The 23,333-nt window shown below is 59.4% G+C and overlaps 1 long non-coding RNA gene across 7 annotated transcripts; it reads left to right on the top strand.

Annotated features, from left to right (window-relative positions):
• The first annotated feature begins 121 nt into the window (after positions 1-121).
• RARG (retinoic acid receptor gamma) lies at positions 122-22,533 on the top strand. 7 transcript variants are annotated; one of them, XR_002343955.2, is made up of 10 exons: positions 122-352; positions 4,036-4,157; positions 4,466-4,797; positions 16,496-16,644; positions 16,930-17,071; positions 17,743-17,903; positions 18,102-18,278; positions 18,878-19,082; positions 19,723-19,881; positions 21,235-22,533. It is a non-coding gene; the product is annotated as a retinoic acid receptor gamma (long non-coding RNA). The 7 variants fall into 7 exon arrangements; XR_002343956.2 differs by lacking the exon at positions 4,036-4,157; XR_014803258.1 differs by lacking the exons at positions 122-352; positions 4,036-4,157; positions 4,466-4,797 and adding exons at positions 14,779-14,854; positions 15,105-15,241.
• The last annotated feature ends 800 nt before the right edge of the window (positions 22,534-23,333 follow it).

Here is a 23,333-nt window from a genome sequence, read left to right as displayed (position 1 = left end):
GGGGCAGGCGGCAGGGGAGGGAGGAGCGAGGGCGGGAGGGGGAGGAGGGAGCCGGGCTGGGAGGGAGGTGGGGGGGTGGGGAGGGAGAAAAAGAAAGAAAATATTTTCCGTGTCCCCGCCTGCAGAGTCAGTGTGCGGTTTGGGAGAAAATGTGTCGGATATTTTGGGGCGGTCACGTGGGCGGGCGGGCTCCGAGAGGCCCCGGGACCGTCCCAGCCTAGAGTCCGTGCCCCCCGCCCCAGAGCCCCCCATCACCGGGAGCCCCTGCCACTGCGACGCTCCATCCTCGCGACCGCCCGACGCCGGGACCTCGGGGCTCGGCGGCCTCCCTTCCCCCTCCCTCCCCCTCCAGGTGAGTCAGGCGGGGAAGCAGGCTCGGCGCCACGGACGGACGCCCGGGTCCCCCGGCGAGCTTGGGCCGGGGGCGGGGGCGCCGGGGAGCCACGCCGGCTCCGTCCCTCCCCGGGCTGGTCCGGCTGTCCGCACGGGTGGAGGGGGGCTGACTTGGGGGTCAGCCCTGACGTGGGAAGGGAATGGGGACGATTTTAGACAGGCTGGGCTGGGCTGGGCTTTATCCACCCTTTCGTCGCGAGGAGTAGTGAGCGAGCTTTACGGGGGGGGCGGGGGGAGTCTTGGGCCAGGGGGTTCCTATCCTACTCTTGTGCCTGGAGTGGGAGGGGAGACAGGGTCCGCTCCTGTGGGGAAAGTCCACCGACGGCCTGCCCTCTGGCTTCCCCTGGGGAATCTAAGGAGAGGACTTTTGGTCCGCGCTGGTCCAAGTTCCTCCTTCCCTAGCGGAATGGCTCAGCCTGGACATCAGAAGGGCGAAGGAAAGGTCCAGAGGCAAGTGATCCTGGCCCACTGGGTCCAGAAGCTTGGAGAGACAAGTGGATAAGATAGGGGTCAGTGAAGTTCCCCTCTCTCATATCCCCAATTTTGGGTGTGAGTCTTGGCAGTATTCTCTGAGAGGAGCCCAAATTGAACAAAGGAAGGGCAGGGATTCAGGGGCAGGGACCCCAGAGTCCCCGTTCTGGGGCCCTACTGACGCTGCTGCCTCACGGTCTCCGGCATTTAGAGCCCAGGTCCCTCAACTTGACCCAGCGGGTAGGAGAGAATCTCTGCAGGTGGCCAGAGGGTAAGAGTGTGCAAAGGTGGGGGCGGGGCAGGGGCGCCTGAGGAGGGGTCTGGAGGGCAAGAAGCTGAGATGGCTGTGCCCCTTTGGGGCCCATGTTCAGAGCAGCTGCCATCCCAGTCTTCACGTTTGAGGCTCCTGCCCTGACCGTCCCTCCTCAGATGTCGATCGGGGTTGAGGACTGCAGGCAGTGTCCCTTATCCTTGAGGCCAGAAAAGAGAGGACAGGGGGCAGGAGGCGGCATGTGCGGGGTGCCTGGGGCTTGGGTATCCCAAACAGAGAAACACATACTCACACCCACACACATGCACACACACGCTGTGGCTTAGAGCCTAGTAAGCAGCACAGGGCACACACCCCCACCCCGGCACACCCCCACCCCTGGCTCAGAAAGCCACCTAACTGGCACCTCCAGTTCCCCCCTCTGCCCCACCCTCCCCGTGCCCTCCGATGCCCACACACATTCCACTGGCATTGCCTGCCTGCCTCCTGGGCACTGCCCCTCCCTGGGACCAGTGAGGTAGAGGGAGGGGCACCTGGGGATGGGAGGTGGAGACTCCAGGGTCTGGACTCCCCCAAGGGTGGCACCAGGCCAGGGAGACCTGGCCCACCGCTGCCTCCTGGGGAGCAGGCTGGGGGCCCAGGCTAGAGCAGAGGATGCCTGGGTTCTCCGCCCAGGCTGGGGATGGGGTCATGGAAAAAGGTGGTCGTGTTTATACAGAGGGGAGGGGGGCAGCGGGTGGAGAGCAGCCGACAAGAGCAGCTTTGTTCCCGACTCTGGAGCGGGGCAGGGCGGCAGAGACGTCCCCCCCTATCCGGCAGCCCCCTTCATCCATGCCCTCCCCTCAACTCCACCTCAGCTCTAAGAGCAGCAGAGGGCCCCTTTCCCCTGGTCAGCCCCCTTCTGTCTGAGGTGGCATCTTGGTAGGAGAAATGTGTTCTGTTCCTCAGGTCCCCCAAAGTACCAAGGCCTCTGGGTCCCTAGTTTAGGCTTTCCTTTTACTCTCCGTGGGTACCACCATCTTCAGTTCTTTGGTCCCTTCCTCTACCCTGGACTTAAGACCTTCCTCTTCCCTTTCCAGCCAAGGCAGAGAAACCTGGGCTCAGAACGGAGATGAATCTCTGTCCCCTTTTCACTGTGTTCACTCAACTTTCTCGGGCTCCTTCTTTGAGGCAGACTAGGAAGGAGGAAGGCCAGGGAGAGTTGGGCTGTCCTTAGCTCACTCACAGCTTCATTCCTGGGCAAGGACCAGGAGCCTGAGCATCCCTCTCTGGGACCCCTGAAGTCCTCCTGCCCCTCCCTCAGGTCTCTGTTCCCCGCTTGCAGATGAGACGCAAAGACAGTGAGTGCTGGAGCACGGAGCTGGGTTCCCAGTCTAAGCCGGTCTGGGGAAGATGGGGGGACCTTTCGTAGCTTCTCACCCTTGGCATTCGAGGGGTTAATCCACCTGGAATGTGGCCCAGCCTGTTGAGCTATGGCCCAGGGGCCTCAGGGGCCCGGACTCCTGGCTCTACCTGGGCTTAACTGGGGATGAGGACTCCAGGGGATCGGGGAAGGAAAAGGACAGGGACCCTGGGGGCTTGGAGCTCAGACTTTTAGGGCTTGGGGAGCCACTGGGCTGAAGAGTCAGGGTGCCTGGGATCTGGCTGGTGTCCATTGAGGGGCAGGGGCTGCTTTAAGCGCTAGGGCTGAGTGAAGGGTGGTGGATCGGGGTCTGAGTTCCTGTAACCTCCACGACAATTTACCCTCGGGAGCTTGAAGGCCAAGGCAGATGAGAGATAGAAAAGAAAGGAAGAAAAAAAGCAGAGGTACAAAGACTGAGAGATAATGATCTTAGCAGCAAAGACTGATGGAAAGAGATACAGAAACACCCATCACTTACCTCTGGGCCTGCCCACCTGGAAGACTGTGTTTCCCTTTCTCTCGGTCCTTCTCTGACCTTCTTCATCTAGTCCATTAAGGTTCGGGCTGGGCTGACTCTCCTTCCCCAGTCCCTAACTCCCTAGACAGGCGAGTGGTTTGGGGGCTCCTGGGAAAGCCAACATTTCCCTTGTCAGAGCAACAGAACAGGAACCACCTGCCTGGCCCTAGGATCCCCACCTGCTCTTTCACTCCTTCCCCTTCCCCTCCGCCTCCCCTGGGCTCAGCTTAAAAGTCTCTGGGAGCAGGCTATATTTGAGGGAGTGGGGGATGCAGAGAGGGCATCCTAGAAGTAGAGGGCTCAGGGAAGAGAAAGAAGAGATGGAGAAGCAGGAGTTCCGGTCGGGGCGCAGCGGAAATGAATCCGACTGGGAACCATGACGTTGCGGGTTTGATCCCTGGCCTCGCTCAGTGGGTTAAGGATCTGGTGTTGCCGTGAGCTGTGGCGTAGGTCGCAGACACGGCTTGGATCCCGTGTTGCTGTGGTTCTGGCGTAGGCCAGCAGCTAAAGCTCCAACTGGACCCCTAGCCTGGGAACCTCCATATGTTGCAGGTGCGGCTCTCAAAAGACAAAAAGACAAAAAAAAAAAAAAGAATTGGGAGGGGAAACCGGGAGAGGGAGTATTCAGGAAGATGGAAAGTGAAGGAAATGCAAATTAAAAGAGAGGTATGAAGGTATGAAGGAAGAGAAGATACAGAGAAATACCAGGGGATGCTTACAAAGCGTGTGGTATGTGCCACACATATCATTCTTCACCTACGGTAAAATGTTTAATTCTCGTAACAACTTATGGAGTGGGCCCTCTTATGATTTCCAGTGACAAAGGAGGGAACTGAGGCCCAGAGGGAGTAACACCAGTCCAAGATCCCACAGCTGGCAAGTGGTGGGCTCAATTCAGGTAGTCTGACTGCAGAGTCCGGGTTCCAAAGAGGCTGAGGGCCCAAATGTTACATACAACAGAGATATGTTTGCTTTCTCCAGGGTGGCAGAAAGTTTGCATCTTGGCTCCACCATTGACAGCCATGTGACCTTAAACCCGTCACTTCACCTCAGTTTCCTCATCCGTGGAATGGGAATCATAATTTCTACCTCAGAGGATTGAGGTGAGGGTTAAAATCGAGTGTCCAGCCCAGTGGCGGTGCTTAATGGTCACTTCTCAGCTTAGGAGTCCTCTCTGCCAGCACTCTGAGGGTCATCATTCACCTTGGAAACTCAGTTTACCCTTCTGGGAGAGCGTCTCTGAGCTTGCCTGAGCACCTGCCCTCCCCAGCATGGGGCAGAGGCCCCTGAGCCAGGCAGTCCAAACCCTCAGAGCCAAGAGGGAAAAGACTCCAGCTAGGAGAGGGCCATGGGGCTTCGAACCTCAGAGTGACCATTCTCTCATTCCTCCTTTTCCTCTCTTTCTCCTTAGGACTCTTGGAGACCCAGTGAGCAGGCCAGGCAGGGCGGGCACGGAGCCTCCCAGGCCAGGGCAGTGGGCATGGGCGGGGGCTGTGGCTGAAGAAGTCCCCCGCCCACCACAGACCCCAGGGGATTCAGCCTCCCACACTGCAGCTGCCATGGCCACCAATAAGGAGCGACTCTTTGCGCCCGGTGCCCTGGGGCCTGGCTCTGGCTACCCAGGGGCTGGCTTCCCCTTCGCCTTCCCAGGGGCCCTCAGGGGGTCGCCCCCTTTCGAGATGCTGAGCCCTAGCTTCCGGGGCCTGGGCCAGCCTGACCTCCCCAAGGAGATGGCCTCTCTGTGTGAGTCTCAGGGATCTCGGGGGACAAGGGCAGGTGGAAACAGGAGGGCATTTGGTGGGTGGATGAGAGTGCAAATTGGCACCTGAGTTTGGAAGGCAGGTAGGGCTGGGGGTCTGATCCAATGGAGTAGGTGACCAGGGTGGCCAGGAGGGGGTTTGGATGTAGAGCAAATGGAAGTGTTTGCAAATGAAATTTCTCCTGTGCAAATAGGATGGAAAAGTAGCATGCCTAAAATCTGGGGCTCTGAAATTGCCTCCCAAGTGAGTCAGCTAGCAGGGGAGCACCTTTGTATGGATGGCCCAGGGTGGGGCTGCTGAAGTCTGAGGCTACTGACTGCCTGCATGCAGTGGGGGGGGGTGTGCGGAGCCAGGCTGGGAAGTAGAGGAGTCTGGGAGCCCAAACCTCTGACAGATCAAGAGGTGAAACTGGTGTTCCTGTTGAGGCTCAGTGGTTAACAAATCTGACTAGAAACCATGAGGTTTCGGGTTCGATCCCTGGCCTTGCTCAGTGGGTTAAGGATCCAGCATTGCCGTGAGCTGTGGTGTAGGTCGCAGACATGGCTTGGATCCTGCGTTGCTGTGGCTCTGGCGTAGGCCGGCGGCTACAGCTCCGATTAGATAGATCCCTAGCCTGGGAACCTCCAAATGCTGCAGGTGCGGCCCTAGAAAAGACAGAAAAAAAAAAAAAAAAAAAAAAAAGAGGTGAAACTGTTGTGAATTAGGGGAAGGCTGCAAAAAGGAGAAGGGGATCTAGTGCCAGGTGACCAAAGATGTGTGGGGACAGGAAACTTTCCTCTTGGTCTGGGGAGGGTGGAAACAGCACAAAGAAGGTAACTCTTGTACCAGAGGTAATCGGGGGAGGTGGAGGGGCTGTTCCAGAAGCATCCTCGCCTCCAGCCACATGGGTTTGGACTCCTCCTCTCTCTCGAGGTCTGGCAAGGTGCCCACACACTCTGCAGATCCCTACTTGTCCCTCAGGCCTGCCCTCCTTGGGTGAAGCCTTTGAGTGCTGACAGCAGGCAAGCCTTAGGCCTCTTCTCTTCCCTTCGGATCCCCTCTCTTCCCACCTGGTAGTTCTCTTCCTTGCTGGGCCCTGCATTACAGGCATTGGTGCCCATGAGCGAGGGCTGGGATGCTGGCCTCTGGGGTGAAGGGCCAGCAGGGGAGCTGGTACAGAGAAGGCCTCACCTGGAAAGAAGAGAGATAAAAACACAGAAGGAGTTCCTGCTGTGGGGCAATGCAGTCGGTGGCATCTTGGGAGCGCTGGGATGAAGGTTCCATCCCAGCCAGGCAGAGTAGGTTAAGGACCTGGCATTGAGGCAACTGCAGCTTAGGTTGCAGCTGTGGGTTGGATCTGATCCCTGGCCCGGGAACTCCATACGCTGCATGGGGCAGCCAAAAAAGAAAAAAAAAAAAAAAAAAAGAAAGAAAAAAAAAAGAAAAAAGAAAAAGAAAAGAAAGAGAGAAGGAGAAGAAAATACCAAAAGATAAAGAAACATCCTTTTCTGGAGTTCCCGTCATGGCGTAGCAGAAACGAGTCAGACTAGGAACCAGGAGGCTGTGGGTTCGATCCCTAGCCTCGCTCAGTGGGTTAAGGATCCAGTGTTGCATGAGCTGTGGTGTAGGCTGAAGACACAGCTCGGATCTGGCATCGCTGTGGCTGTGGTGTAGGCCGCTGGCTATAGCTCTGATTCAACCCCTAGCCTGGGACCCTCCATATGCCTTGGGTGCGGCCCTAAAAAGCAAAAAGAAAAAAAAGAAACATTCTTTATAGGTCCACAAGCTGAGGGTGGGTCAGAGAGGAAGAGAGGCAGAGAGAAGGGTCCTGTCTTCAGAAGCTGGCAATTGGAGGGGTGCATGTGTGTGTGTGTGTGTGTGTGTGTGTGTGTGTGTGTGTGTGTGTGTGTGAAGGGGTGACTAGTGGGGCTGGCAGCTCTGCTGGAAAGAGTGTGCTCATCTGGAGAAGGCAAGTGTGTGTGTGTGTGTGTGTGTGTGATTGCCATATGCATTTGTGTGTGCACAGTGCGTCCCTGAGACTCTGCTCATATACAGAATTCCAGGGTGTGCAACAAAAGGTGTGAGGACTGAGGCGGTCTTTAATAGGGCTGCTGACGGTGTGTCTGGTATTTAGTGAGGCCTGCCAGGGGCCTGTCTGTAGTCCAACAGGAGTTATTTGGGTGACACGCAGGTGAACGTGAGAGCACAAAGCTCCCCCCGCCTCGCCCCGGAAACCTCAGCTGGGCTTCCCCTCCCTCATTTATACCCATGAATCTACCCTGGGGTCTGGGAGGTGGGCAGGAACCACCCTCCCCACGCGAATGTACTTCTTACAGAAAACCTTACAACTCAGTCTCTTGGGACTCGATTTTCCCAAGTTCTGGGCTAGGCAGCTAAGGGAATGGGGATTTGAGGAGAGAGAATGGTAGCAGGGAGAATGCTGAGAGCCAGTAGCCGGTCCCCAGGAAAGTTCTCCATGTGCCCCTGTGCCCTGGACACATTGAGATCAAGGTCAGGGTTCAAAGGGAGGTCAAGGTAGGGGAAGGGTTCAGACTAGACTCCATCTCCAAAGGCTGTCCTGAAGGAGGGGGGCTGAAGAAAAACTCCAAGGAAGGAGCCAGAACCAGGGCAGGGAACTGGGGAGGGTGTGGCTGGCAGCTGGGGACAGGCCTGGGCAGAGAGGTGGCGGTGGGGCCAGGGGGAGGGGAAGGCCTGGGTCCAGAAAGCTTGCCTGGGAGTGGGGCAGGCAGCACCTAGTGGTGAATGAGAGGGAGACAGGGGGGAGAGGAAGGGATGCTGAGTCTGGGAGAATACGCTCTCTTAGCTCTCCGCGCAGCGCAGCGTATGGAGTTCCCGGGCCAGGGAGCAGATCCAGGAGAGAGGCTGGAGGGGGATGTGTAGTCTCTCATTTCTCTGACCCACTGTCCCTGTTTTGGCTGGGCCATCTAATGGAGGAGGACTGGAGGCCTAAGTCTGATGCCAAAGCCACCATCACCTGGATCTCTCTTCAGCCTCTCGTGCCTGATCTGGGGGCGGGGGGATGGTCTCCCTGGGGCTGGCTCCCGGATCCTACTGTTGGGTCCCTAGCACCTTGGAGCTCTCCCTGAAAAGGGGCACCTCTTGGGGTTGCTGCGGGGCCTGAGTGGGTAAGGAGGCATCTCACAACTTTGTGGTGGAGGAGGGGAGCGGGAAGGGGAGCACGTGCCGCCCAGGCAAGCACAGGCCTGTGTGCTGCACGCGTGGGAAAGCAAAGGGGTGTGTGTGTGTGTGCATGTACACGCAATGTAGGTTCAGGTGTGCTTGCTTACACACGTGCATAGAACCCTGGTGTCTGCCTCCCCGTGTATCTCCGTGTTTATGAACACTGGTGTGTGGTGTGTTTGCTTTATCAAGACTGCAGGGAACAGAGTGTGATGGGTGGGAAGGGAAGTCTTGCCGTCCCCCTCCCCCCGCCCCCCTTTGAGGAGACAGCCATGGTCCCCAGGACCTAGCCCCGCTTGTCCTCTGAACTTGGTGGCAGTGTCTCTGGGCCAAGGAGCCCAGCCTCCACCTTACTAAGTCCCATGGAGAAACTGAGGGCAGGCTGGCACAGGAAGAAAAAGAGTTCTATTTAGACTGAGAAAGAGAGACTCTAAGACCTAAATGAGATGAGAGGCAACTGCACCGGCTGAGAGGCACAGACTCGGAGAGGACCCAGACTCTGGGAGAGGCAAGGGGAAGGAGCGGGCGGTCCCGGTGGTGAGCAGGCGGCAGCGAGGCCTCCTCCAGGAAAAAACCCCAGCCGACTGCCTCCTTCCCCTCCCCTCCCGGGTCTCTCCTGCTCCGGCTTGGGCTCCAGCTCCAGGCTGACACAAACGGGGCTTTGATTGCAACAGGAAACCTCTCCGGCGGGGGGAGCTGGGCAAGCCGCCGCTGCTGGGGCCCAGGCTGCACCCCCCTCTCCTGGCCCCCTACCCGGTCCCAGCCCCCATCCTGCCCAGCGCTCCTCACCCGCCCGCCCCGCATTGGGCCCGGTCCCTCATTCACACCTCCCTGTTCCTGGGCTCCAAGGCCGCCCCTTCTCCAAGACCCCTCCCATTGCCTGTCAGGTGGGACTCCCAAGTTAGGACTTACCCTTGGGGTGGGGCCTTCTTTGCTTTGCAATGGCCCTCTTCAGGTTTTTGAGGGAAGGTTTGGGAAGAAAAGGAGAATTGAGCATGAGGAATTCAGAGCCGGTTGTCCTCAAACCCCTTCCAGAAGGTGGCAGGAGGGGAGGAAAGGAGAGATGCAGAAGCAGTCAGCTGTCCCTCCCCCCACGGGCCCTGGTTGGCCAAATTCATCCTTGCCAGGGTGGTAGAGGCTCTGAGGGGTGACCAAGCAGGACTCAGCTGGAATGTCCCCCTTGTTAAGGGGGGAGGGGTACACTTTTCCTTGCCTTGGGGCCATGTCTTTGTGGGGCTCTAGCTGGGAGGGGTGCGCCTGTGGTGGTGGGGATCATAGGGAAAGGGGTGAGTCAGGCAGCAGCCCCCCCTCGTACTCCCACCAGGCTGGTGGTGAACATCTGGTTCCCATGAAATGCTAGAAGGCTAATGGGTCTAATTGCTGCAATAAGGGCTGGGGGGGACTTTGGGGAAAAGAGGGGGCACTAGATTCCCCGAATCCCCTTACCTTCTCTCCAAGGCTATACTAAGACTTTCAGAATGGGGGGTTGGGTTTGGGGGTTAGGGTGGGTCTGACACCCCAGTGCCTGGTCCCTTCTAAGGACCCCTCTCCCTATAATGCCTGGGAAGCATACACAGATGGGGCAATGAGAAGTGGGGTGCACCTGGTGAAGAGAAAGGGGAGCTACTGAGGACTCCTGACTTTCTGGAGTCCCCCCCCCACTCCTCCTGTGCCCCACTCCCAACCCCCCTCCCTGTGGCCTGGCCACTTCTGGTTCTAATTACCCACCAGGCAGGCCTGACTTAATTGGGACCTTTCAGATTTCGGAGGGGGAAGGGGGGGGCGGACTGACAGCCTGGAGTTGACTAATCAGGGCTCTTTCCCCTTGTTTTTGGGGTGCTACCCATTTTGCACTTAATTGACTTTTTTGCCACTCGCCAGATTCTGATTCCGAAATCTATAACCGCTTTTTTCTTTTTTTGTGGGAGAATGGCTGGATTCAGAAGTGGGGTATTCGGGGTTGGGGGCAAGAGCAGGGACCTCAGGCTGGACTGGAAAGCGCAGTGCATTCCCTCCTCATCCCTGCTTGGAGCCCCCAAGTCGGCCCTGCCACCCCGCGCCGCCGCATCCGCCAGCCAAGCCCTCCTTCCCAGCCCTGCCCCCCTTAGTCCCCGGCAGCCACCCCGGCCCCTCCTCCGCGCCTGCCTTCCCTTCCCTCGCCTACTCTGGCACCCCTTCCTGCTCTTTATTCTTCCAAACTGGCGCCCCACTCCTGCGGCACCCCAGTGCGCCCCCCACCCCGTACAACAGATTCTTAGAAAAGCGCGCCCCGCCCTGGCCCAGCCACCGCCGCCGGGCGGGGGAAGGGGCCGGGCGGGGCGCCGCTCCCGCTCCCCCGGCGCTCCCCGTGTGAGCGGCGCTGACAGAGCCGGCTGGGCCGGCCCGCCGGGCGGCCGGCGGCCGGCGGCGGCCGGCGGGCGGGGCGCGGGGGAGGGGGCGGTTTCCGGGAGTCGCCGCCGCTGGCGCTGTCCCGGGGCCAGGGTCCCCGACTCGGCCCGGCCCGGCCGGGCGAGGGCAAACTCTTGACGTGGCCAACCCCCCGCCCCCCTCAACCCCTTCTCGGCCGGGCGAGGGCGCTCAGTGCCCGGAAGGGGCCCGCGAGGGAGCGGGGCGGCCCTCGGAGATCCGAAGGGCACTAAGTGTGGCACTGAAGGGGAGAAGGGGCAGTTTGCCACTGGCGGGGGTATTTAATGGCTCTGAGAACAGCTACCGACCAGACTCGCAGTTATGGCCGAGAGGGGCATTTGGCACTTGGGGGCGATTGGCACAGTAGCGACTCCTGGGGGGAGGGGAGTTGGCACTCAGAAGGGGAGTGTCGTTGGAGGCGCAGTTGGCACGGCAGGAACAGTTTGGGGTGGGAGTCTTCTGCTCTGAAAGTGAAGGCAGGTTCGAGGAAGGGGCACTACGAGAGGCAGTGGAGGCGCTCCGGGAGTGTCAGCCGTGGGATGGGGCTTGGGAGACCCGGAGGGAGGCGGCCCAGGCCGCGGCGGAGGGAGGACCGCTCGGGCTAGGAGGGGTAGACTCCGGCTGCGCTGGAGGGGCGGGGGGACTCCGCGGCGGCGCTGGCGACGGCCTGGGCGGGGTGGGGCGGGGCCGGGTCAGGAGGAGGTGAGCGCGCCCGGCCACCCGCCCCGAGGGGGGTTCCCGGAGAGTTCACGGCGGGAGCGCGCTCCGGCCCTCCGACCGGGGGTGGGGAGGACGGGAAGGAAGGAGCAGGCCGCGCGCGCCGAGCCGCAGGAATGTACTGTTCGGCCCTGCAGCGCGCGCGCAGAGAGAGAGAGGGAGGAGCCAGGCCTGGGAATGAGGGGGTGGAGGTAGTGCAGGTCCTCGAGCTCTGGAGAACTGCGGCGCGCAGGGAACCTCCATGTTCCCTCCTCCCCGGTCCGTCACGACCCCCCTGCTTGTATTGACTTGTGCGAAAAAGGGAGTGTTGGGAGGAGGGGAAACTCGAAAGGAAATGCTTGTGCTCCATTCCTCCACTCCTTCCCCCAACCCCGACCCGGGCACGCGCCTAAATGCAAACGCCTGCAAGCCTCCGGGCTGTGGGGAGAGAATCCTTACAAACATCCTCCCGAGCCAGGTGTGCTTGCACAGACGTGGGTGCACCTCTGCTTTTATGCGCGTGCAGACATGCACGTGCACTAGTGCATATTTGCAAATGCATGGTGCCTGCCAAGATAAATGCATGTACGGATGTGTGTCTAAGCAAGCAAGCGCGCCGCGGCGCGAGTGTGTGTGTGTGTGTGTATGTGTGTGTGTGAGAGAGAGTTCCACTCCCAGCTCTGCTCATCTTGGTGCCCGGCCCCCTTCGCTCTCCAAGCCCCACCCCCCACCCCTCCGGGCTTCGCTTTTACAAAAGGTCTCCCAGTGCTGGCCGCCGAGGCGCCCAGAGTGAGCCGGACCGCGGCTGGAGCGGCAGCCCCGGCTCTGCGCCCCGCCCAGTCCCTTTCCCCTGCTGGGGATCCCTCTCTTCCCCGCCCACCCCTTAGCCCCCATGCAGCCCGGCGCCCTATGCTAGCCCTCCCCCTCCCCCCCTCCAGGAGCGGGGCGCCGCCGGGGGAGGAGGGGGAATCGGCTGCGGGTCCTCGGTGTTCCTAGCACCCAGCTTCCCTCCAAGCCGGGTCGCGATGTACGACTGCATGGAAACGTTTGCCCCGGGTCCGCGACGGCTGTATGGGGCGGCCGGGCCCGGGGCCGGCTTGCTGCGCAGAGCCACCGGCAGCTCCTGTTTCGCCGGACTCGAGTCTTTTGCCTGGCCGCAACCCGCCAGTCTGCAGTGTAGGTACCCAAGCCCGAGGGAGGGGTGTGGGGCGCAGGGCAGGCAGTGGGTCGCTCTTTCCGTGTGTAAAAAAGGTGGTCCTGGGGTGCAAGCGGAGATTCCGACCCTTTCCATGTGAGGGCCGGGTGTGCAGGAAAGAGAGGTACTGGCCCTTTAAACGTGGGGGCCTCAGCGACTCCTTTGGGTGTGTGCATAGTGTTTGGACTGTGTGTGTGGTTTTTATGGTGGGTGTTTAGCTAGGACCTGTGGATGATGCCCCTCCAGAGTTCCCAGGGATAGGGAGAGGCCGAGGTGCGTTGGTAGTTTGTGCCGGCAGGTCCGTGGACCCGGAGGGTTGGGGCACCCAGGACTGTGGGTGGCGTTTGTAAAGTCCATGTGGGAAGTTGGGAGTGTAAAAAAATACGATTTGCACAGCGTGTGCACCCCTGGAGTGTGCCAGCGCCGAGCCTAGAGGGTGCGGGTGTGGGTGTAGGGGTCCCTCCACGCAGTGTCGCCCTCTGCCAGCGTTGGCAGGTCCGCATGGCCCGGTGTGGGGATGTTTGTGGCGTGAGGCCGGGAGGGCGTGTGCCCTGCGTGGCTGCGGAGGCGGTTTTGGAAAGTGCTGTGTTCGAGCGTGCATCCTGTGTGTGCTGCATGCCGGGTGGAAGGGGTTGTGCACACAAGCGGGACCAGGCTGAGTTCTGGCGCCCCCCCCCCTGTGGAAAAAAGAAATATTGGGAAATGTGTATAGGGTTGTGTGCACTTTTTCCTATGGCTCCAGCCCACTACTTCAGTAGGAAGCAAAAAGTTTCAAGCAAAGGCTGTGTAGGGTGGGGGGGGGGTGGCGTGGAGGTGGCAGCGGCCCAGGGAGCACGACTCTTGGGTCCCCAAATATCCATCTTCCCCTCTCTGTGAAATGGGAGATGCCAGGCCTGGGGCCCTGGAACCCCTTTCCAGAGCGGTAATAAAAAGCCGGGGACTGAGAGGCAGTAAAAATGAAGTCCAGATGAGAGGCGGCTTTGAAGCCCGGGCCGAAGTGCCTGGCGGGCGTGGGGGGTGGGGAGGGGCCGGGAGGGGAGCCTGGAACACCCCCAGAATCTCCCTGGGGCTGGGAGCGCGCTCAGAGCCCGGGGACGCGGGGCTGGGGGGCACACTGGGAAGGGGCGGGCGGCGGGCGCCCGGGGAGTGCGCGCGCGGGGTCACCGAGCCCCCGCCAACGCGCCTCGCTCCTTGGCACTCGGCAGCGCTGTTTACGAGATCGGCTTTTTTTTTTTTTTTTTTTTTTTTTTTGTCTTTTGGTTCCAGGGCAGAGCTGCTCAGATTTAACAACTGGGAGAGACTGGAAGAGGGAGGTGGCAAACAGGAGAGCTCACTGTGGGGTAGGGTGGGGCAAGTATGAACAGTGTAGCATTTAAAGGGCCGAGAAACATGAACGATTGCCTTGCACCAAATCCTCGTGAATTCGTCACCTTCCTTTCAGGGCCCAATAGGATGGGGACTTGGGGTATGTTGGGAGGGGTGCTGGGATGGAGATAATCTCCCAGGAAGGGTTTTTTGTGGGTCCCGAGGTGGGGACCTCCTCTGTTTCAGGCGGCTTGGGGAAGCCCCTGGGACTTGAATGGCAGTATATTTTTGCATTTCAGTTTGGACCAACAATTGTGGCCTCCAGGGTCTGGGTGGGCTTCAGGCCTGCTCCACACACTTTTAGAAAGTAGTTTAGACCTGTGTGTCCCAACCAGGGAAGAAAAAGGTCCTTTGAGGGGAAGGCCACTGGGTGTGTTTGTATTTGGCGGCTTTGGTGTCCTGGTGCTGCGTTGGCAGGCGGTGGGTGTTTGTCTGGTGGCAGAGCTGCTCACTTGCAGCTGTGAAGGGAGTGCTGCGTGTTGTGTGTCGGGTTTATGACTTGTGCATCCACCTCCGTGTGGCTGGAGCGAGTATGCCTCTGTGCCCGTTTGGGTGTTCTGTGCCAGGGTCCCCTTGGGGTATAGGAGCCCAGTGGTAACGTGCCTGCTTTTGTGCCCTGCATGTTGACAACATGTGAGAGTGTCTCCAAGGAGGTGTGTGTCAGATTGTGAGTCCAGGCTTCGCAGCCCTGGGCCTCGCAGCTGGGAGTGTTTACAGCCGGTTATAAAGAGTTTGTTTGAAGCTCCGCTCAGCCTGGCCAGGAATTTCCTCAATTTCAGCAATTTGGGCTTTAAAAGGAGAAAAACCCAGAGCCCACCCCCCTCCTCCCCAGCAGGGGCCCCTGCTTAGCCCAGGAGCGGCATCCCCCGTGGTGGGCTCTCTGCCCAGGGCTGAGAAGGGAATCTGAGTGGAGTTGACCCGATTAGCCTTCCTGCGCCCTTGGCCCCCAGACTGACCCAGACTGGGCTGCACTTTAGGGTTCGGGGGTGGGAGTGTGCCAGAGGGGTGCTGAGAAGGGGTGACAGTACCATGTAGATGAGAAAAGCTGCCCCTGGGGGGCCTCTCTCCCTGCCACTGCCGCTGCCCCCAGTCTCCTAATTGGCTGGCACTGGCCCATGCCAGTCTGACCGCACCCAGGTCCTTTCGCAAGAGAGGAAGTGAGGCAGCGCTCTGCGGGCAGGGAGGGCGTCAGCGCCAAGTGAGCACCACCCCACGCAATGGCCTGTGGGCAGCTCAGTGCCCTCGGCACCATCCTGAAAGGATTCCAGCACCCCACCCCCCACCCCCCAGCTCTCCGCACCAGGCCCCCTGGGACCTCCCACCCGGTCCTGAATAGACTCTGGGCACCCTTCTTACGTTCCCTCCTCTCTCTCCCTTTTCATGGGGGAATCTCACTCCAGCTGGATTCTTATGCTAATCGAGTGTCTGGTGTGTTGGGGGGCGGGGAGGGCTTCCCTCCTGTGGGGAGGGTGGAGCTAGCCCGGAACCCCAGCATCCCGGGCATTCCTTCTGTCCTGCTGGAGGCCGGGGTGGACTTCTGACCAGGTGGGCTGCAGCGGGCTAGAAGGAGGAAGGTGTTCCTGAGGTGGGTACAAGCCAGGGACACTCCTGAGGGCGGGTCTTAGGGTTTTCTTGCCTTAACTTGGCCCCTCCAGGTTTGGGCAACTGGTCCTACAGGTTGAATAATGTATAGATTTTTTTTTTCTAGCCTCTGGTGATCAACTCACACCCCAAAATGGTTTACTCAGCAGCCTCCCAAACAGAGGGTGCCCTCCCCCCCCACCACCGACACTGCATGACATGGGCTGAGATCTCTTTAGAGGCGTGATCGGGTATTTGCCGGGGGGGGGGGGGGCTTTTAGGAGTGTGGACGCCCTCAGAGAGTGTCCAGAGGGAGCTCCCCTCCCCCATCAGCCCTGTTTACCCACTGTCACCTGACTGCTCTGGTTTGCTACTCCCCCACCAGCTTCTGGACCTGAGACTCTGAGCACATAGCTGCCTCCCCTTCCTACCTTCTCTAACTTCAGGCTAAGCCACTTAGATCTAGTCCGAAGACCCAAGGACCTTGGCTCCACTGCCTGGCGGGGTGGCCCTAGCTGGTCACGTCCCTCTCTTGGCCTCAGCGTCTTCAGGTGTAGAAGGAGCCTGTTGCAGATGCCTTAACCTACTTTCCCAATACCTGGGTCCCATGGGCTCCCCTGTCTCGGTGGTTTCTGGGGAAAAGGACATGGGCAGTTATTTGGTGGGGTGGTCGGAAGGGGAAGAGCTCAAGGCTGGTCCACCCCGTAGTGCTTGAGGGACAGGACTGCTCAGGTCCCCCCACTGAGTCTCCCAGCAGGGCCTTTAGCCAGGTGCCCGCCACAGGTGGCCTGGAACTGCCTCCTCCCCCAGATCTATGGCCTCATGAGGGAGAGAATGGAGACTACGTGACAGGGACCCGATGTGATGGAGTGAGGAGAGAGTTCAGAACCATGGGCCATAACGACCCCCCACTCTGCCCCACACACCCACTTTGTAACTGGGGAAACTGAGGCCCAGAGAATTTAACTTCCGGAATGTCCTGGACCTGGAATTTGGGGACTTGAGCGTGGCATGGAGGGCGTTATTGTAGGGGGAGATGGCCAGACTGTATAAAGTCTCATACTGGTCGTGTGGGGTTTTCTGGAGGTGTTTACCGTGGGGCTGTGGATCCCTGTGTTGGCGATGGTGTTGTCACCGCTGAGCCAGAGGAAGAAGTGGGAATAGGGGCCGGGTGTATATCTGATAAGGATGCCTAGAGAGCCCCCCCCCCCAGAGGGGGTCCTTCTCTCCTGACCCTCACGTCGCTGCTTCCCCCCAGCGGTGGAGACGCAGAGCACTAGCTCAGAGGAGATGGTGCCCAGCTCGCCCTCGCCCCCTCCACCTCCCCGGGTCTACAAGCCGTGCTTCGTGTGCAATGACAAGTCCTCTGGCTACCACTACGGGGTCAGCTCTTGTGAAGGCTGCAAGGTGTGTATGTGGTGGGGGCGGGCACACTGGGCATCCAGAGTTAGCTGGGCGAGATCAGAGATTCATTGTGCGTGTGTGTGTGTGTGTGTGTGTGTGTGTGTGTGTGTGTGTGTGTGTGTGTGTGTATCCCTCTGGGGTGGGAGGCGGCTGGCTGCTTTGCACAGAGGTGGTTAAGAGATTAGGGCAGGCCTGGGGCAACCTGCGAAGCCCAGGAGAGGCTGGCACTCCCAGCATCCTGCTTCACTGATCCTCCGCCACCCCCCCACCCCCGCCCCCCAACTCCAGGGCTTCTTCCGCCGCAGCATCCAGAAGAACATGGTGTATACATGTCACCGCGACAAAAACTGTATCATCAACAAGGTGACCCGGAATCGTTGCCAGTACTGCCGGCTACAGAAGTGCTTTGAAGTTGGCATGTCCAAGGAAGGTAGGCTCTTCGGCCTGCCTGGGCAGAGCGCTCCTGTCCTAGCCTGTGGTTGCCACCCTCTTCCCACTGCCACCCCCACTTCCCTGACCTCCCAGATCCAGCCTGCCCTGGAGTGCTGCCTCCACCACAGGGCCAGTCCTATTTGATTAGCTCCATTCACCCAGGAGACCCCACCCCTTCCCCTTCTCCCTTCTCAGAGCTTAACCCTTCCTCTGAATGAGGGAATGGGGGTGAGCACTGCACATTCCCTGTTTCATGGGGAAGTTGGGGGGGCTTGCCAGTCCCCTCCCCTGCTCCCAGGACTAAGCCCGAGGTGGATCTGGGGTGCCCCCCCTCCCCTGCGCCATTGTGCTGCCAAGGCTATAAGTGGATATCCTGCTGCCTGCATATCCTGCCCCCCCCCTCCCCAGCTCCTGCAGGGTGACAGGAAGGGCAGGATGGAGCCGAATGGCCTGGGGAGGGAGCAGGGGCTGCAGGCCCTGGGTGGGGCTGGGGAGAGCCAGCTGGGGAATGGGAGCTAGGTTGGGAGACAGTGTAACGGAGGCCCTGCCTAGGGTCCCAGGGGCGGAACCTTCCTGAGAAGGACTGAGCACATTCGATCAGGGTGAGAGGGGATATCTGGAGGGAGGTTCTTAGGGTCCTGACCCTCTCCTGGCGCCTCTGCCTCCAAGCTGTGCGGAATGATCGGAACAAGAAGAAGAAAGAGGTGAAGGAAGAAGGGTCGCTTGACAGCTATGAACTGAGCCCCCAGTTAGAAGAGCTCATCACCAAGGTCAGCAAAGCCCATCAAGAGACGTTCCCCTCGCTCTGCCAGCTGGGCAAATACACCACGGTGAGGAGTGGGCAGGGCCCCCCTGCGGGAAGGGACCGTTGACTTCAGAGAATAGGTGGGGGGGATTGGTGTTGGAGCCACGGTCTGGTGCTGATGACAAGGAGGGCATCCGAATGCAGGAGGGAGAGCCTGGGCTATTGGCAGGAAGAGAGCCCCCCAGGGTGGGCCTTAGCTCATGTTCTAACATCCTTCCTGCAGAACTCCAGTGCAGACCACCGCGTGCAGCTGGATCTGGGGCTGTGGGACAAGTTCAGTGAGCTGGCCACCAAGTGCATCATTAAGATCGTGGAGTTTGCCAAGCGGCTGCCCGGCTTTACAGGGCTCAGCATTGCTGACCAGATCACTCTGCTCAAGGCTGCCTGCCTGGACATCCTGGTAAGTTAAGCCCTGTGGCCCGTCTTCTGCCACAGCCTGACCCTCATGTAAGACCAAGGAGTTGATCCACACAAAGATTTCATTACCTCGCATTCCGCCTGCAGTCTGGGACTCCCCAGATTTCCTCAAACTCCCAAACTGAAGCTCTCTCTCTTTTTTCTTTTTTGGCCACCCCGCGGCATATGAAGTTCCTTGGCCAGGGATCAGATTGGAGCCGCAGTTGTGACCTACCCCGCAGCTGCAGCAATGCCGGATCCCTGACTCACTATCCCAGGCTGGGGATTGAACCTGCATCCTGGTGCTGCTGCATCCTGGCACTGCAGAGCACTGCTGATTACGTTATGCCACAGTGGGAACTCCACGGCCCTTAAAAGCTGATCTTAAGACTCCTGGAAGCCCTGCCTCCTTCTGACTTCTCTTTCCTCTCCCAGCTTCAGAACCTCCACCTCGCTGCCTCCCTCCTCCTCCCTGCTCAGGCAGCCCTTCTTGGGACCTAACCTCCTCACCTTGCGCCTGTACCTCATTCCCTCTTTTCCTCACCCCCATAAGCACGCCTCCCCAGAGAGAGCACTAAGCCTCCACCCCCCACCCACCTCCAGATGCTGCGGATCTGCACAAGGTACACCCCGGAGCAGGACACCATGACCTTCTCTGATGGGCTGACCCTGAACCGGACCCAGATGCACAATGCTGGCTTCGGGCCCCTCACAGACCTCGTCTTTGCCTTTGCTGGGCAGCTCCTGCCACTGGAGATGGATGACACAGAGACAGGGCTGCTCAGCGCCATCTGCCTCATCTGCGGAGGTGCGCGGGCGCCCCCTGGCGTTTACTTGGGCTCCTTTCCTATCATACCCCACACCTTATCTCCCACCAGGCGGGAGACCTTGGTCCCATCCACAGACTTCTCAGCTCCTGTACAGACTCCCTGGTGGCTTGGAACAAAGAACAAAAAGAAGGGTAGAGCCAGGGGAAGCTGAGGAGACCCCAGATACTAGTGCTGACATAGAGGTCCGGGCAGGAGTGATTTACCAGAGAAAACCTCCTGCCGAAGAGGGGGCGGGACAGGGCTTGGAGCAGTGGAAATGGCCTGGGTTAAAGTTTGGGCCCTGAAAGCTCCCGCTGGTACAAGATGGTCAGTGGTGTCTTGGGAGCGCTGGGACGCAGGTTCAATCCCCGGCCTGGCACAGTGGGTTAAGTAAGGATCTGGCATTGCCCCATCTTTGGCTTAGGTCGCAACTGCAGCTCAGATCTGATCCCTGGCCTGGAAACTCTCTATGTCACGGGGCGGCCAAAAGTGGAACGTAAACAAACAAACAAGCAAACAAACAAAAACCCCAAAAGTTTGGGGCCCAGAGGGCCATAGGGCAGGGCCTCTTGGGATCAGCCATTTGTCACTGTCTTCCCCATCTCTTCCCCGCTCTCTCCCCTGTGCTCATCCCCACAGACCGCATGGACCTGGAGGAACCCGAGAAAGTGGACAAGCTGCAGGAGCCATTGCTGGAAGCCCTGAGGCTCTATGCCCGGCGGCGGCGGCCCAGCCAGCCCTACATGTTCCCGAGGATGCTCATGAAGATTACCGACCTCCGGGGCATCAGCACCAAGGGTTAGTTGGGAGCGAGCCTCCCCTCTCTCTTCCCAGAGCTGCCGGTCTCCCAGTTCAGGCAGAGACGAGTACAGAGGGGCTGAGACCCAGGCCGCCTACGCGGGCCTCCCAGCTCTGCCACACGCTAGTGGGGATGCTTTGGGCAAACGCCTTTCCTTTTTTCCTTGTTTTCCTGTTTGTAAACTGAGCTAGACTGAAATCTACCTTCTAAGTGTTGTGAAGGAAAAGTGAGTCAACCTCCAATGGACTTAGAACTGCACTGAATTACAAATTCAGTTCCTCCGTTGCGGTAGCCACGCTGCCAGTGCTCAGCAGCCACATGCGCGGCCAGTGCCTACTGCACAGGATGGAAGAGATATTTCCATCATCCCAGAAAGTTCTATTGGACTGTGCTGGGGTTTTTTTTGTTGTTGTTGTTGTTGTCTTTTTTTTTGCTATTTCTTGGGCTGCTCCCGAGACATATGGAGGTTCCCAGGCTAGGGGTCGAATAGGAGCTGCAGCTGCCAGCCTACACCACAGCCACAGCAACGCCAGATCCGAGCTGCATCTGTGACCTGCGCCACAGCTTGTGGCAACGCCAGATCCTTAACCCACTGAGCGAGGCCAGGGATCGAACCTGTGTCCTCATGGATATTAGCCAGGTTCTTAACCCACTGAGCCACAGTGGGAACTCCCGGACAGTCTGGTTTAGAAGGATGCCTGGCAGATAGTGTTTGCATGTTAGTTCTAATTATAGACATTATTGGAGTTCCCGTCGTGGTGCAGTGGTTAATGAATCCGACTAGGAACCATGAGGTTGTGGGTTCGATCCCTGGCCTTGCTCAGTGGGTTAAGGATCCGCCATTGCTATGAGCTGTGGTGTAGGTTGCAGATGCAGCTCGGATCCTGCGTTGCTGTGGCTCTGGCCTAGGCCGGCGGCTACAGCTCCAATTCGACCCCTAGCCTGGGAACCTCCACATGCCGTGAGAGCGGCCCAAGAAATGGCAAAAAGACCAAAAAAAAAAAAAAAAAATTATAGTCGTTATTAAAAACAGCCCTAGGAACAACTGACAAGCTATAGTTATTAAGGGAGAGGAGTGTCTTGGAGGTTGAGGCTGGCAGTTGGACACCTTGTGATCTTTGAGGAGACAGCCTGAAAGGGTGAGATGCATGGGCAGCAGGCTTGGCAGAGAAGACAGGCAGAGGAGTGGACCACCCCAGGATCCCTAGACCAGGGAGAGGGTGACAGACAGGTGGCGGGCCTGGGCTGGGAGCCCCCAGAGCGGCGTCAGAGGGTGGTTGAGCAAGGCTAGGGAGGTGCCCTTAGGGGCCGTGCTTCAGCCCCCTCCAAATCTCATTACTCCTCTATTGCAGGAGCGGAAAGGGCCATTACCCTGAAGATGGAGATTCCAGGCCCAATGCCTCCCCTGATCCGAGAAATGCTGGAGAACCCCGAAATGTTTGAGGACGACTCCTCGCAGCCTGGCCCCCACCCCAAGTCCTCCAGTGAGGACGAGGTTGCCAGGGGCCCGGGCAAAGGGGGCCGCAGCCCCCACCCCGACCAGGGCCCCTGACTTCCCCTGCCGCGGGGTTTGGGGCTCCAGGCAGCAGACTGACCATCTCCCAGACGCGGCCGGTGCCTGGGGGAGGACCTGCTCTGCCCTCTCCCCGCCCCTTCCAATGAGCTCCTTGTTTTTGCCAAAGTTTCCAGGGGTGCCTCTGTGTTCATCCCCTTCCTGCTCTGACCGGCTCCCTCTGCAGACTTGGGGGCCTGCCCTGGTCCCTCCAGGAGAGCGGTCAGGGGGCGAGCCTGGGTTTGGACTCTCAAATCGCAACACTGCCCCACAGACCCCAGGGTCCCAGGCTCCCCAGGGCAGGAGGGCGACCCTGCCATTCCACAGCCCCTCCCTCTGCCAGGTGCTTAGGCCTCTGGGAGCAAACAGGAACACTAGACACCAAAAGGGAGCGGGGGCTGGGGGGGGGCTGAGCCCACCCTCTTGCCCTTGGTGCCTAATGCTGCATAAGGCACCTGCCAGGTGCACGCTGCCCGCTATGCCCCATCCTCGTGCCAGTCAGGGTGGGGCGGGCCGGGCCCTGCGTGTCTGTGGGGGCGGGGGGTAGGGGTGCAGAGGGTGAAGGGACCGATGCAGGTCCGTTCTGCACCTCTTTGCTTGGGCCCGGCCTTTACCGTTACAAGCCCCTACCCCAGTCCTGTCATGTGCCTTGGGCTCCCCCTGCCCCCCATCTCAGCCATGGGGCAGGGACCCTCCTACACTACAGAGGGGCCAGGGGAATCCCTCTCCCCCTAGTGCCTTCCCCCTTGACCCCAGAGCAGCTTGGTCCAGGGAGAGGGGGGTGGGCACTGCTTAGCTGATCCCGCCCTGACCCAGAGGAAGCCTCTATTTATTTATTAGCTTTTGTTTACACCCTGGAATTGACCCCTTCCTCCGGGGGTCTTGGGAGGGGGAGCCCAGGGCCCCTGTGACCCCTCCCTTCTCCCTCCAGTCCCCAGTTTGTATTTAGCTGCCAAATAAGAGTCCCACTGGCTCCCCTTTTTTCTCTGGGGGGTCAGGGTGCTGTCCCCTCCCCTCTGTTTACATCTCCCCCCTTCACCGCGCTGTATCGCATATTGCTGAGTTTTCTATTTTTGCAAAATAAAGTGATGGAAACTCACGGGCTGTGGCTCCCTCTAGGAAGAAGCAGGGGAAATGGCCCGCCGACCCGGAGAGGGACTGGCGAGGAGGGTGGATTCTGCAGCTTTCTTAGGGGAACTAAGGAAACAGAATGCAACCTATCAGGTGGGGGAAAGGGAGCCTCTGGTTGTGCATAAGTACAGTGGGTATCTGCTCTTCTCTGGGGGCGGCGGGGAGGCTGGGGATGCCATTGAAATTTCATTTGATTTCCATGAGGTGTCCCCCTGACCCCCCCGGGCCCCAGAAGAAAAGAACCCCAGCATGCATCTGAGTTACAGTGTTTCTGTTTTATGCCAATAGCTCAGGCTGTGAGCCACTCACTCTGTGACCCCACTTTCACCTTCTGAAAAGGCCCCACCCTTCTCCCCATGACATCCCCCTGTTACCTTTGGTCCTAATAGCTCTCCTTGCCCTGCATGCCTTAACCTCTGCAACACCCCAGTGTCAGCCCCACTGCCTTTGGCCTCTGCCCCTGTGCCCCTGGACTTGCCCCCTGTGACTCCCATCAGCATCTATCCCACCCCGCCCACCTTCCTCCCTGGGACAGTGGCCTACCTGCTGTCTTCACCGGTGACCTGTGCCTGTGGGGGAGGGAGATGGAGGATGTGGGAGAAGGGGAGGAGTGGGAAAAGCAGAAGAAGAAAGTGAAAGAAGCTCTAGAGGAAACCACAGGGCCTATGGGGAAGGAGGGGTCATTGCCATGGCAACCTTGCTTGTGGGGGAAGGGCAGAGGTCTCAGAGCCAGAGGCCTGGCTGAAGCCCACCCAGAGAAAGGACCCC

The sequence above is a fragment of the Sus scrofa genome, chromosome 5 (genome assembly GCF_054392235.1).
Source record: "Sus scrofa isolate SSC_HxYL_T2T_F1_AM1 chromosome 5, Sscrofa_HxYL_maternal_Yorkshire_Landrace_v2.0, whole genome shotgun sequence".
Lineage (NCBI taxonomy): Eukaryota > Metazoa > Chordata > Mammalia > Artiodactyla > Suidae > Sus > Sus scrofa.
This window is presented reverse-complemented; position numbering and strand designations above follow the sequence as displayed.